Here is a 15,884-nt window from a genome sequence, read left to right as displayed (position 1 = left end):
TCCAAAAGCTGTTGGAGTTAGTATTTTATTATGTAATTCTTCAGCTGCCTAAATCAGTTTTTCTCAAAGTACACTGTGTAATGTTCATACTGACCTGTCATTAAGTGTTTTGGCTTATGCTTTCTGTAATATTCTGAAGAAAATATATTTAATTATAACATCATAAATCAAGACGACAAAGGATTTTCGGAAGTGTTGCTACTAAATGCATCCTTTGTTGTGATGGAAATGACACCACTACTGTGGGAACAATTAAATTATTTTCACAAATAAATACTGAAATTGATTATTTTACTCCTTGTTAAAATGTAATATTTTATTATGATGGATTTTCATATTGTAAGATTGCAAGTCTGGGTCTGGGACAAGGGTAAAATAATAATAATATCTAGATAAAAACATTTGAAAAGCAAACTAAAATTAGACATGCAACATGATCGACTTTTACAAAAATGTATAAAAAATAATAATAATTTAAACCAACAAACCACTCATTCCACCAAGCTACTGGAAAATATTTATTTGTTGATATAATTATTTTTTTTTAATTAAAGTGGTAAATAACTTTTAAAACCCCTATTACTGAAAACTTTTTTATAGATAAAAACAAACAAATGTAACACCGAATGGACCTAACGGTTAAATTCACCATGAAATAAAAACTGGCACTTCATAATTTTTATGGAATATTGCAGTTAAGTATAAATGCTTAATAATTTTTTGAATTGATGTGTTCTCATAATATATAATTACAAATATTAAAATCCCCTGAAGCAGTTTTCAATGCTCTGCCATCTTGCTCTGTGCCAGTTGGTTGTAGAAATTACAGATTTGTTTGCATGACAAATATATTGAAAGAGCCACTTTGTGTTTAAAGGGTTAGTTAATTTACTCACTATCAAGCCATCCTAGGTGTATATCACGTTCTTCTTTCAGCCAAACACAGTCGGTATTATATAAAAAAATATCCTGGCTCTTCCAAGCTTACACTGAAAAACCCAACAAGTTAACTCAACTCAAACCGATTGAGGAAACTGATTGCGGCAAACCATTTAAGTTTAAAAATAAATACATATGAGTATTGTGAACTTATACTCATATGTATTTATTTTTAAACTTAAATGGTTTGCCGCAATCAGTTTCCTCAATCGGTTTGAGTTGAGTTAACTTGTTGGGTTTTACAGTAATGGGAGTGAATAGTAACTCGGGTTTTGAAGCCCAAAAAAGCGCATCCATCCATCATAAAAGTAATCCATACGGCTCTTGACTCGCATACGGCCGTTACCTGAAACCAGTGATCATAGTTTATAAAGTTATAAATATGGATATTTTTCTCACAAAGGCCTTTATTAACCCCCTGGAGCATGTATGGATTATTTTCCTGATGGATGAACTTTTTTTGTAATCAGTAATCAGTAACCATTTTTAAAAAATGGATGTACATTTATAACACTGTACTTTGTATCATATTACTTTGCATCAAATTACAAAAAATCTAGTTAACGCTGCTGCATGTGAGGGTGTTTCTAATACAGCAGCTGTGGGAGTGACGGTAAAATTGACATTGCTATTTGAGCAAATGGGAACACAAAAAATATATATATATATTTAATGTATTCTCTCAGGTTTACCCAACTATGACGGCTTCTGCTTCTGAGAAACCTGGAAATGTGAAAAGCGTCTGGGTTGTTCAGTATCCAGAGATTCAGTCCCACCCCTCCAGAAACCAGTCAATAACATGAAAAGAGGTCGTTTCACTGTAGCAATGGAAAAATTGTTTCATTTTTACACTCTAATCTAATTCAGCAAAATTAGCTAAATTTTATTTAAGTTATTTTGTTTATTTGAAAACACAAATGATTAGTTCCCCTGTCGGGAAGCTTTTGCAAACACTGCCGCCTGATGTAGGAAAGGCGCAAAGGGCTGGTTGTATACAGTTACCCTGAGTTGTAACGTAAATTTGTTTGCCGATAGGCCCGGGAAAAGATGGAATAAGTTGAGTACAACGTATGTGATCATTAACGTCCAAATGATTTTTTAGGACAGCTGTCTCTGCACACGTGCTCCAAATGAAGTTCAAAATAAACAAAACAAATCATCAAAAATACTCAAAATAGATGGTACAAAACCTAAATAAAACATGCTGAGAGCAGCAAAACAAGGCATCAGATCTAACCTCGAGGACCAATCTCTGACAATGACGACTCACATCTTACAGCATTTTGACTGCACAAGCTCGGGCCCTTGGCACTATGGAATGCCAAACCTGACTTAAAGGAACACTCCACCGTTTTTTCATATTAAACTATGTTATTCCCTTAACTAAGACGAGTTGACACATACCTCTCTCGTCTCAGTGCGTGCACTCAATCGCTCTGGCGCGCGGCAACACTTTGATAGCACTTAGCTTAGCCCAGTTCATTCATTAGGGACCAAACAGAGATGAAGTTAGAAGCGACCAAACACCTCCACGTTTTCCCTATTTAAATACAGTTACACGACCAAGCACTTCGACTCGGCGCAGTACTTCTGTCATTAGAACCAACGTGACCTTTTTACTGCGCCGAGTCGAAGTGCTATTCCGCCATACATTATAGTTATCCTTTTTACCCGCTTAGAAAAGCGCCACGTTTTATTTTGTGTCACCATACTTGGTCGTGTAACTACTCGTGTAACTGTATTTAAATAGGGAAAACGTGGAGGTGTTTGGTCGCTTCTAACTTTATCTCTGTTTGGTCCCTAATGAATGAACTGGGCTAAGCTAAGTGCTATCAAAGTGTCGCCGCGCGCCAGAGCGATTGAGTGCACGCACTGAGACGAGAGAGGTATGTGTCAAATCGTCTTAGTTAAGGGAATAACATAGTTTAATATGAAAAAAACGGTGGAGTGTTCCTTTAATAATAAATAAATAAATACATAAATAAATAAATATGCGAAGAAATATATATATAAAAAACAAAAATAAATGACTATTAATACTTTTATTTCCTTATTTATGTATAATTATATATTTTTTCCACATTTATTTATTTATGCATATGTATTTGTGTCTACATTTATTTATTTCCACATTTATTTATTTATTTATTTATTTATACATTTATTGCTTTGTATGCTAATGAGGGGGGCATGTTTTACCTCAGACATAGCAATCGAGCTCAGAGTGGCAGTGCGAAGCTTTGAGGCAGCAGTGACACTTTGTGGTGTGACCAAACAATAGGCAAGAGGTTTGTGGACTTGACTTTACAGGTCACGCAGGGAATAAATGACTTAGAGATGGGCAAACTCTTATATCACGGTTTATGTCCTTTAATATCACCCTAACTGTATATAGGTTTACCATACATGGTCCTACTCTTTATTCCGGACATGGCCGTAAAACATCAGCAGGTCGGTATTTCTAAAATGTCTGGGCACCCATGAACAGAATCTGCTGATAACAGACACTTTGACACGGAAGCGTGTGAAATTATCCACTATTAACCACATTTCATGCCATGCATTGTAAATCCGTACACAGAAGCTAACTGCATTTTTAATGTATCATTCAAAAACAATGTTGACAGCAACAGAAACAAACTTTTCCATAAAAAGGTGACATTTCCGCTATAAATTGATTTCCTGGGGCATTTTTTAAAAGCTTACTAAATAGTAGGCTATATGCATCATCATGTAGCCTATAAGTTCTTAATTTTTAACTGATCAATTCAGTTAATAAGGCACTACTATAGGGCTGTAACCAGTAAAATAAAATCAGTTTCAACAAAATCAATCTTTACACTGCATATGTGGGACGCTGACTCTAAATGGCATTCAATATTATTTACACAGACTTGTAGAGGAGCCATGGATGCATTTACACTGCAATTACAATTGCATAAATAATGTTATGAGATAAAAATTGGGTACTATTGTAATATAACATTTTGAATATTGAAATATGAAATGATAGAATCCAATAAATGATAGGCTACGTTTAAATATGAAACAGCCAGTAGGTGGTGCCAACCAAGCCACCGTCTTAACGAGTGAGTTCAATCATTAATTCAGACGATTCGTTCAAATAGGCTACTGATTCGTTCAGTAAGAAAACACCACGTGTTTTCACGCAACGGTTCTGTGGTGTTTGGAACTTTTTTTTTTTTTTTGAAAAAACAGCAAAAAAGAAAGAAAAAATATTTTTCACACCCTTCCCGTGTGATAGTATCATATTATGTTATATAATAAAATTATCACATACATAGGCTTTTTTTTTTTTACACCATTTTTAATTGGGGCATTTCTTTTATAAATTTTGTTGTTTGCGAGGTGGCGGAAGAAAGTTTTTGAGAAATAAACCAATTTACATACAAAATGGGCATTGAACAAATAGGCTATTAACAATTTACAATTCTCAAAAGGCAGACGTAGTTGCAAATTACAATAAATAACAGCATATGAAGTCTCAAATCATATTTACAACCATGAAAGGCAAGGAAGAGAAAATAAATAAATGAATTAAAAAATATATAATTTAAATGATTGAAAGAACAACATTTATAGCAAAGTAAGTTATTGCAAGGAGTACATAGCTCATTGAAGAAACTGGCTAGAAGCTTTTTAATTTGAAGGAGAAGTAGCAAAAGCTTTAAGTTCATTATAAGGAAAGGACGGGGTTTAGCAAGTTCAAAAAGGTTATTGACCAAATAGTGTTGTGAACTTAATTTGTTTGTATTCAAGGGGATTCACATTATACAGAACCTTTTACTGCACAATTGAGACCAAAACAACTTTGAGTAATTAGGCCTACAATAAAAGAAAATATTTTCAGTTGTTTCAATATCAATTTCACAAAATTGACAAGAGTTTTCTCCAATATCAAATTTTGAGTTAAGGAATTCTTTAGATGGGTAGGCTATATGTTATTTATTATTTTAAAAGGAAAATACTTTCACTTTAGGGAGACTTGGAAAGGTAAGATAACTCCTCATTTCCTTCACCTCTTTCGGGTTAAAATCTTTGAAAATTATATGTGTCTTTCAATGAAGACACTTCTTTGTTGTTGCATGATTTTCAAGATAATTCACCCAGACAAGGAGATGGGAGAGAGAATGTCCCAGTGTGAAAGAATCCCATTTTAATGCATGTTTTTTGGTATGACATTTACAAAAAACAAAACAAAACAAAAAAACAAAAAAAATCATTGTAATTTAGAACATTACAATAGTTGTCCATCGTGTCCAAAAGGGGGAAAAAAATATATTGAACCCAGTTTTCATAAAAAAAAATAAAAAAAAAATTGTTGTGCAGAATAGCATTATTGTTCCAAATACAAGTTTGGGTTAACTAAGTATGTCAAAATAAAAGTCCTTTTGGTATTAAGTTAAAAACAGCATTTGGTAAAACATATTTATGTGAGTGTATAATGTAGCCTATACAGAGCATATGAGCACAGTGATGTGAGAAAAACAAGGGAGGTACAAATATATTTCAATGCTTATAACTCAAAAGTTATGCGTTCCCTCAAGAAACATTGAAATCATTTTATAATCAAATTCATAGAAACATTGAGAGTATTTTGCCAGACAAATCAGCAAAGGGAATTATTTAAATCATTCTTTGGTCCAGACCTCCCTTTAAACTGTAGAGTCCTATACCATTTGCTCACTAGATGGTAGCATTGTTGTGCTGTTAGTTCCTTAATTCTGTAGTGCAGAGCATCCCTTGACTTGTTGACATCTCTTTATTATTGTATAAAAATGTTAAACCAATATCTGATCAGCTGATATTCTTAAAGTAAAGACATGTCTGATAAAGACAATCTTGAGAGACAACCCTGACAGCTTTATAAAGGAGACATGATATTTGCACCTATCACTTTCAAATCAACAAGGACCTTTTCAGTGTTACTTGATAATGTTGAAAATGCTTTTCAAACACGTCTAGATAGTTAAAGCTGGTTTGTTCCAAAATGCCACCAAGCTCTTCTTTCAAAGACATTTTACATATCATTAAATCTGCCAAGAATCAGAATTGGTCTTGATCTAATCATTGGCGAGCTGGACCCATCCACACAAGAAGAAGAACAGTTCCTCTCATTACTGGTGCATACATTTTTTAGTTTATAATGTTTTTAGTTTATCTTTGAACAAACAATGTAAAATTCGGCAATTAGGAAGAATAAACCTTTTAATAGGAAGGAAACAGAAACACCAGCCCTTTTAGAAGAGATAAAACATTTAGAGTTCAAACATCAAAAAGTTCTAAAATATTATAACAATATTTAGATTATGATAATATTATAACATTTAATATTTAGATATATACACCTAATATTGAGATAATAGATAATATATTATTATTAATTGACATTAAAAGATTCTCAAAATAATTCTGATGGTGTTTTAATGCACTTTTATGAGAGGGCTCCAATTGAAACCTTTTTTTAAATGTTCAAAAGCGTAACAATTAAGGTTAAATCATTTAAGTGACTGCGCAGTTGCAATCATCATAATCCTTTGAACCTTTCTTTTTAAAAAATTACAAAATGTAAACTGAAGTTAGATGACAGTAAGGGGCTCAGAACTCTACATATCAGTGTCTTCCTCTGTTAAGATCAGTAGTGCTATCAGAGCAGTTCAGCGCACTCTCAGTGCTAGTAAACCCTGGAGAGAAAAGCTTAAGACACAGCCCTCGATAAGAAACTGTTGACTCCATAAAATGTCACCCCAGTCATATCTCAGTGCTCAGATGAAGGGTCTTTAGAGGAAGGTTAAAAATAGTAACCCTGCCATACAATAAGAAGGTAAGCAGAAATAGAGAGGGAGAAAGGGAATAAATGACTTAGAAGAATGGAAAGATACATTAAACATCAGGAAGTGACCCTGAACTCCATGTGAACCTTCAGTCTGAATCTGTTCAAGATACTTGCAGAGAATTATCAGTGTCATGTACTGCAGTCTATATTTGACAGAGAAACATGTTGTTCCTCTCCCCTGGAATGACACTTATACAAGCAAAAATACTTCTGCAGTGCTAGGGTGTTCAGGGTGGTCTCTTTTAAAGGGATAGTTCCCCCCCCCAAAAATTTAATTCTGCTATCATTTACTCACCCTCATGTTGTTCCAAACCTGTATGAGTTTTTTTTTTTTTTCTGCTGAACACAAAAAGAAGACATTTTGAAGAATGTTGGTAACCAGACAGTTGGCGGTAGCTATTTTTTCCCCCTACTATGGCTACCGTTTGATTACCAAAATTCTTTAAAATATTTTTATGTGTGTTCAACGGAGGGAAAAACAAAACAAAAACAAAAACTCATGAAGGTTTAGAGGTTGTCTTGAGGGTGAGTAAGTGATGACAACATTTTCATTTTTGGGTGAACTATCCCTTTAAATGTCCTACACACTGAGTAAACAAAACGATTCTGAAAGGTTCTTTGCAAAGCCCAAAATGGTTCTTCTGTGGCATGCAAAAAACACCTTTTGGAACCTTTATATTTAAAAGTTTAGACAAACAGTAAGTTTGATCTCTTAAGTAATAGCATACTTCGTATCATCAAGCTGCATTATTTGAGGTAGGCTAGTTCCTAGTCAAACAGTGCAAGCAAGACGTTATACACCAAAACCGAAGAGTTATGTTTGCCTCAGCAAACACCACTAATTAAATGTTCCTCTATATCTTTAAATTAACTTCATTTGTGCAAAGTAATACCTCAGTGTCACTAGCTCAAATGGCCCGTGCTGGTAACAGTCAGTACACAGCTGCCACGCGTCAGTTTGCTGAAGCGATAAACATCGTCCTCTCTGATGAAAGCTTGTCAACCCAGAGAGCGCCATTACGGCTGATGACTGACAAGTGCAGAATCTCGTAGGATGCCATTTGGGATTTGCTTTTCCAGATGTTTCCCAACATCTCCTTTCTCACTTTCAGCGGGATTGCGGGCAAATAGCGTACAAACTGAGCGGGGCACTGCATTGTGGTTTCGTACTGTAGTGCCAATCTCGACTGATGCATCTCTTTTGAAGTATTCATCAATTTTGACAACCATCTGCACAGATTACTGGTTTCTTTCCACACATGCACAATTAGAAGTTTGCTGTTGTTGTCTTCTGTTGCTTAGACTGGATCAACCCATCGTGCAGAATAACTCCCAGATTTGTTTATAAAGGAAGTACCATATGGATTAAAGTGAATGCATATGTGTGGCATATGGGCAAACTAATTAACGAATAAAAATAAGTTACTTTAGAAAGTTGAACAATTTAAAAGACACTTCTTAATCTATTAAAGTTTGTGTGTTCGCATTAACCCAGAGGAAAATTGTAGGCTATTGCTCAGATGTTTTTAAGCATAAACTTTATCTCAAATGTTCTACAATTCTAAAAAAAAAAGAAAAAAAAAAAAAAAAAAAGACAAGGACACTGAGAAGCAAGATATTAAGCAAAATATCATTATAGCTCTTTATTTGACATAATTTCTGTTTAGGAGAAACAACTGAGATATCAATGTAAGAATACAGAGGAAATTCTTATTCTGAAGTTGCTCTTTCAAAGCTCAGGAGAATTATTTGTCACAGCTGGTTGCAGGCAAACAGACAAAGAATAGAGTTTCAACACAAAGTTTTAATAATAATAATAATTCAAATAACAGGCTGAGCAACACACACACTAAAAACAAAAGTTACCGGACACTGAATGAAGAAAAGGTATGCTTAAAGTTTTCTTAAGTCATCTAATATTCTTTTTATCATTTGAATACCAACTTTTTCCCTTTAACCCTATAAGTTTACTGGATCATATTTGATGCAAAAATTATCAACATGATCAAAACTTTGCTAGTTTATACTTTTTAAGCAAATAGGCTAAATTACCTTTTGGTTTAATTGTAAAAACATCCTCCAAGGTTGTGATACATGTTTCTTTTTGCTGTGAAATCTTTACTGATTTTCATGAAGTAATTTTAAGATATTATATTGTTAGTAATATTTCAAGAACATTAACTGAACTGAAGCAACTTAGATGGTAACACTTTAGAATAATGGTCCGTCATTAATAGGTAACTCTGCATGAGTGGGCCTACTACACTCTAAAAACTTTTACTATGATTTACTAAAAATTTTTGGCGAAACATTATTTTTTACACTTAAAAATATTGATTACATTTTAACGCAATGAAATCAATTACATTATAACATATGAACTGAGTAAATGTAAGTAAAAAAAAAAAAGTAGATCTGAGTAACTGTATTTGGTACATTAACAAATAAAATTGAGTAGAAATAATTGAGGAAAACTCAATAATATTAATTGTTTTTATTTATGAGTAAAATTTACTTTTAATTTCCTGTAAACCTTTGTAAAATACTCCACACAACCACAGGTAATGTTATACATGTCATCAGCCTTTATTGTCGATGAGTATAGCCTACAGCTACTCATCATATTATATAATATATAATACAGCATATTTTGGTAACACTTTATAATAATGGTCTGTCATTAATAAGTAACTGCAGGAAGTAATGCAGGACTAATGAGTAGTTCTACATTAACACTTCAGCTTCTACTATTAACTAATATGGAAACAAGCTTAACTAATCAGTAAGTAATATCGAATTTAGGACTAAGATATAGTTCCTTATTAGGTAATCAATAATTACCTAATGATCTTGGCATCATTAAGAACAAATAATAAATAATTACTAATTAATTACTAATCACAACATTAACGTGTCTGAGACGTTAGCAATTGTATTTTTTTTTTACTCTCAACGTGGTCATAAAATGCATCACTAATTACTCAAGTGTTACCTAGTCACTATGCAGGAACTACTAGTGATCTGGACCATTATTTTAAAGTGAAAAACATATTTTTTTTTTACTTTAAAATAATGGTCCAGATCACTAGTAATTCCTGCAGAGTGACAAGGTAACACTTGAGTAATTAGTGATGCATTTTATGACTACATGCAGAGTAAAAATGATGACTGATTACATCTCAGACGCACAATATAATCTTCTTAATAATTAGTCAGTTAGTTAATAGTTCTTAATGAGGCTTATCTCATTAAGTAATTATTGATTACATAATAATGAACTATCTCCTAAATGTTATATTACTACTTACTGATTAGTTAAGCTTGTTTCCATATTAGTTAATAGTAGAAGCTGAAGTGTTAATATAGAACTACTCATTAGTCCTGATACTTCCTGCATAGTTACTTATTAATGACAGACAATTATTATAAAGTGTTACCCATGTTTTAACATGTATAGGCCTACACCATTGCCTACATTTAAACTCATATAACAAAAATATTAAAAGTAAAAAAAAAAAAAAAAAAGTAATTCAAGTGTAATCAACTGGTCTGTTATCCAGTTTCCACCAGATCAGCGCTGGTTCTCGTGCCTGAGACGAACTCGCGCTCTGCGGGTGAACTTCAACTTCAGACCGCCGTCCTGCTTTTCACTCAGATCCAAAAGATGCTGCGACGCGACTGACTCCATAACCTGCCAATAAACAAACAGTGCACAGTTCTGAGGACATTTTATCATCCAAATTAGTTATATTCATTATCTTTAGGAATAAAGTGTGTTTTATGCAAAGGATCAGGCATTTCAATCAGCGAAAAGACAGACGTGACACACTCCTTTAGGTGACTCACATTGCGTCAGTAGGCTATGTTGTTTTGCATAAAAAAATGACTTAAAGCACAGTAATGATTTTATAGATAAAATAAAACATACACACACCTGGATTTCACAGTGGAAATGCACCAATTATACGCTGAAGAGAAGAGAAGAGAAGAGAAGAGAAGAGAAGAGAAGAGAAGAGAAGAGAAGAGAAGAGAAGAGAAGAGAAGAGAAGAGAAGAGAAGAGAGGAGAGGAGAGGAGAGGAGAGGAGAGGAGAGGAGAGGAGAAGAGAAGAGAAGAGAAGAGAAGAGAAGAGAAGAGAAGAGAAGAGAAGAGAAGAGAAGAGAAGAGAAGAGAAGAGAAGAGAAGAGAAGAGAGGAGAGGAGAGGAGAGGAGAGGAGAGGAGAGGAGAGGAGAGGAGAGGACTGTTCTGGAGACCGGAGAGAGTTCAAACAGCCCGCGCTCACTCAACCATTGAGTTGTTGTCATGTCAGAGGGTGGGGGGAGGGGTGCATTGTTTTAATTGAGTAAACTTACTCAATTTCTTAATAATATGTTAAATATATTAATAATATTGATTTGAATTAAGTAATTTTTGTGGTTCTTGAAAGAGATCAGTTCAATTCTCCATTTCAGAAATATATTAAGTGTATTATAAATAAATAATTGGTCAAATACTAAATTCTTTTAGTGAAAAAAAAAACCTTAACTGTACATTTTAGACAAAATTAAACTGTTGGATTTTTTGTCAATTATTTTGGTATGTTTAACTCAAACAATCAAGTAAATGATATTCAGAGATGTTTTATTAAGTTAATAAAGTTAATTATTACTGTGATATTTACTAAGCCACTGAATTATGTTTTAGTGTATAGTCTACATTAACACTTCAGCTACTGCTATTAACTAATCAGTAAGTGATATCAAATTTAGGACAGAGATAGTTCCTTGTAATCAATAATTACTGAATAAGATTAGAACTAATAACTAACTATGACAAATTGCAAAGAATTACTGAATGAGATTAGCCTCATCAATTACAATAAACTTATTATAAAGAATTACCAATAAATTACTAACCACAACATTACTGTGTGTCTGAGACATAATTGGTCATCTTTTTTTTTTTTTTTTACCAGTCATGCATCACTAATTACTTAATTGTTACATTTTTACTTTAAAAGTGTATTTTTCACTTTAAAATAATGGCTCAGATCACTAGTAGTTCTTGAAGAGTGACTAGGTAACACTTGAGTAATTTCATTTTATGACCACATTGAGAGTATGCTCACATAAGTGATTAGTAATTATTAATTCGTAATTATTGATTACCTAATAAGGAACTTATAAATGTAATATTACTTACTATTGGTTAATCTTGTTTCCATATTAGTTAAAAGCATTACTTCCTGCATAGTTACAGACCATTATTCTAAAGTGTTACCACTTAGATTTACTTGATCATATCTTTGTTTAAATCTGAGTATGAAGTATGATGGCTTTTGAGGAACGTACATCTAAATCATTATTTCATGACTCGTGTCCTGCCAACACCAACCAACCAACCAACAAATAAATAAATAAATAACTTTGATCATAAAACTAAATATCATCTTACTAACACATAGCCTATTATACAGTGACAACTGATATTTATATGCTTTACTGTTATAAAGCATATATAACAGTATAACAATTATAACTTATAACAGTAGTCTGCTATACTGATAAAGATCTCATTGATTAACTTTACAAGCTATCAGAATTTCATCTTGCTTTGTGGCCATATAAATATCAGTAACTGCAGCAAATTACAATTTTTCCTCAGTTTGGGTCTCTAAATAAAATTTAGATGTTTTTTTCAGTTCCCATGTCATACTGAGCCATAAATTTCTGATCCAAATATGATACTCAAAACACAAATGCAAACATTTTAATTTTTTATATTTCATCTAAAGGTTTAATAAACAGTTTTTTTAAAGATTTTTTTTTCTCTGACAATTAATTCATATGTCAGGCTTTACAGGGTAATTACAAACTAGCCAATCGTTGACACAAGTATTGAGCTTCAAAAATAAATGTGGTAGCACATCTCAGTTCATATTGAAATCTTGATGGCATTTAAACTTTTAATTGCAGACTTTAGCATCTTGGCAAATTTGAGCACAGTATGAGACACTTTTGATTTCTCTTTCGAAACTTTACAGGAAACACATGTGAAATTGGATATTTTTTCTCAAGAGAAAAAGTCCATGACATTTAATCAAAAGTCTCATTTTGATCACCATTTTATCACAATGCTAGAGGAAGCTAATGAGATTCAGAAAATATCTTATGTTATTTTAACCTGAAATAGCAAGCACAGTATGGTGCAAATGTGATATTTCTGAATAAATGCACAAAAATAGTCTTGCAGTGCTGTTCAGAGATCCAGCTCACTTCTTCCTTTGTTGTGCCTGTCAATTAAAACATCAAGTAGCATGCGCGCATGCTGTGCGATGATAATCTTCCACAAATAATGAGGACAGGCAATGAAACTACCATACACAAATGGCTGCAAGTATCTAATCAATTTCTCACAGGGATGAGAATTGGGTTTATTTCTTCTTCTCTCCCTATTTTATTTTTCTTTCCCCTCCTCCAGTAAATACAAATTGCTTATGCATCAGAATAGTCATTATCTCAGCTGCCAAGGTACATTGAATCTCAGAAACACGTGCGTTTCCGTGCAGTCTCCAGATCACAGGGATAGGCTAAAGTAGCAGGGCTATTACAGCAGAATACAGGCCCGGTGTCATTCTAATTATTCCCTATCTGCAGATATGCAAGCACTATAATCTGTTTGGGTGAAATAGCCATTTCTGATCAGCGGTGCTGCGTCGAGCTGTTTAGGAATTCACAGCATTTTTGATCTAATCACAACATCAAAATATTCATGACACACAATGATATCTCTCCAAGGCAGGCTGACAGCCATTAACGGGGAAACATGGGTAATTTATTAACACTTATCTAGACCTGAAAAGGCCTTTCACTCTGCTCACCACAGAGAGAAGAGTAAAATAGTTTTATGTGATACCAAATGATTTATAATGGTCAGTAGTTATTTGCAAAAGGGATTTAATTAAAACGTGCCTTCCCAATTTTGTCCCGAGATCTCCTGAAGGAAGTTCGCTAGAGAGGGAAAAACAGCCGTAGGGTTTTGTTTGAACCACCTTTGTTATATTGTGTGTATTGTAAATAACAGTCCCCTTTTTGGTTAAATTGTATGGAATCAAGCATGTGATAAGCCCCTAAACATTCGTGCTTCACTACAATAGCCGTTCTTACTTCGCTAACTGCTACTGCTAACTTTTTCGTATACTCCCAGAGGCTAGGCTAACATGGTGGATCTCTTTGTCTTCTCGCAACCGTTCAATTAACCCAATCACCCACCATCAGAGCCAGCTGCGAGCTCTGATCGCAGTCTTGATAAACACAAAACAAATCAATACGAGCGTTGTAAAGGTTAAATGATGTTATGTTGTCTGTTGTAACACCGCTGTGTGCTAGAGCAGTGAGCCACTGACTCGCTCTTACCTTGCCAGACTTTTAATGTGCAAAACACTTTCAACTCATTGTATTTACATTCGCCCCACCAGTAATTCATTCAAACCTTAGTTTATTTCAAGTTTTTAATCCAAGAGCACATATTACGCTTGCTAATTAGTCTAAATTAGCTGATTCTCTCACACACATCTTTCCTCAGAGAAAGGTTGTTTAGTCGATCCTACAAAAACAAGACTTTGGTGTTGAAGTGAACATTTTCCGACTCAAATCCTGTAAAGGGCCCAGCAATCTTTTCTTACAGGCATACAGTCAGTTTCAAAAACAATTAAGCCAATGACATCACTGTAATTACCGTAACTAATTACCCTCTCTAAATGAACAGCTTAGCACACAGAAAGCACACACACACACACACACACACACACACACACACACACACACAAAACACAAAGTGGTTGCAGGAATAGAGCGTCCACTAAACTTATTTTCTGCTCATCTCTCAAGACCACACAAAGAAAGCTCTTGTTTTTGGCTCACGTATGCGTCATTCTGAAGGTACATCATAAATATTTGCACTCAGTTCTTATCAGTGAATTTGCATTAGTCTCTTATCAGTCCTCTTGCCGGGCTTAACTTGATAAGGAGGAAAGGCATCGCACACCTGCTATTAATGAACCTTTGCTTAGTCTGATGTCATTCTTTAGCCAAGACTTCATCAGCATCAAGGAGTTTGCATGTTAAAGATTTCCCCCTCTTTTATTGGGCTGGCTAAAGCAAGCATCAATATTACTATTGGTCATATACTGTGTGAACAAAGCCCTAATGCTAATGTTTAAAGTATTAAACTTTGGTGTGTAACCTGTCTTCAATGTTTGTGTTACATACATGAATCATACCTTAAATCTTAAGACTGTGTAACCACACACTTCCTCAGAGGAAGTGTGTGGTTACACAGATCACAGAATCGAGTAGTTGATACTTCCTGTTGTCGAATGCGCATGCGTCGCGTCTGAACGCGTTGTTGTCTTTGGAGCTCTATCGATTTGATTTATAATTCTTGATTTTACTCTTTAAACTTACTTACAACAAACATTTTCTACTTTTCCTCACTGAGAAGCACTACTGCTCAAACCTCATAGTTACAACGCGGACTGTTGAGCAGACGTGTCTCAAGCCTGTTAGTGATTCTACACTGGATACTCTTATAGGTTACTCCCGGGGATCACGGCTGAACGCGTCTTCTCAACACTCACTTACAAACATTTTTCACCTATCGTGCGTCTACTCTACACCCGTACCACTTAAAAGACGGATTATATCTAAGACGCTTGTCAGAAATTAGTATTAATTGATAGCATCACTGGTAGTGTCGTTGCTAACTTACTGTCCATCTGTTAAAATGGCGAATATATCAGATGCAAGTAGTCTACCTTTTGGTGCAGGTGAGGACACATTTGAGCTGCACGCGGTACAGTCTGAGCTGGAAGCTGTTGAGAAACAGATCCACGACCTTTTAGTGAGACAGGCCGAGCTGAGAGACCGGCGTTTAGCTCTTGAAACATCACGCGCTGATGCTCACAAATCAGAGATTAATGTTACTAACCGGCTGACTCCGACCTCGTCTACTCCGTGCGTTACTCGGCATCGGTTCCGAGCGCCAAGGTCGCGATCAGCCATGGTCTCGTTCACTCCGGCTCCAACACGCCACCACGAAGCCTGGATAT

Source organism: Scardinius erythrophthalmus (assembly GCF_964197995.2).
Source record: "Scardinius erythrophthalmus genome assembly, chromosome: 10".
NCBI classification, from domain to species: domain Eukaryota; kingdom Metazoa; phylum Chordata; class Actinopteri; order Cypriniformes; family Leuciscidae; genus Scardinius; species Scardinius erythrophthalmus.
Note: the sequence above shows the minus strand (reverse complement) of the source record.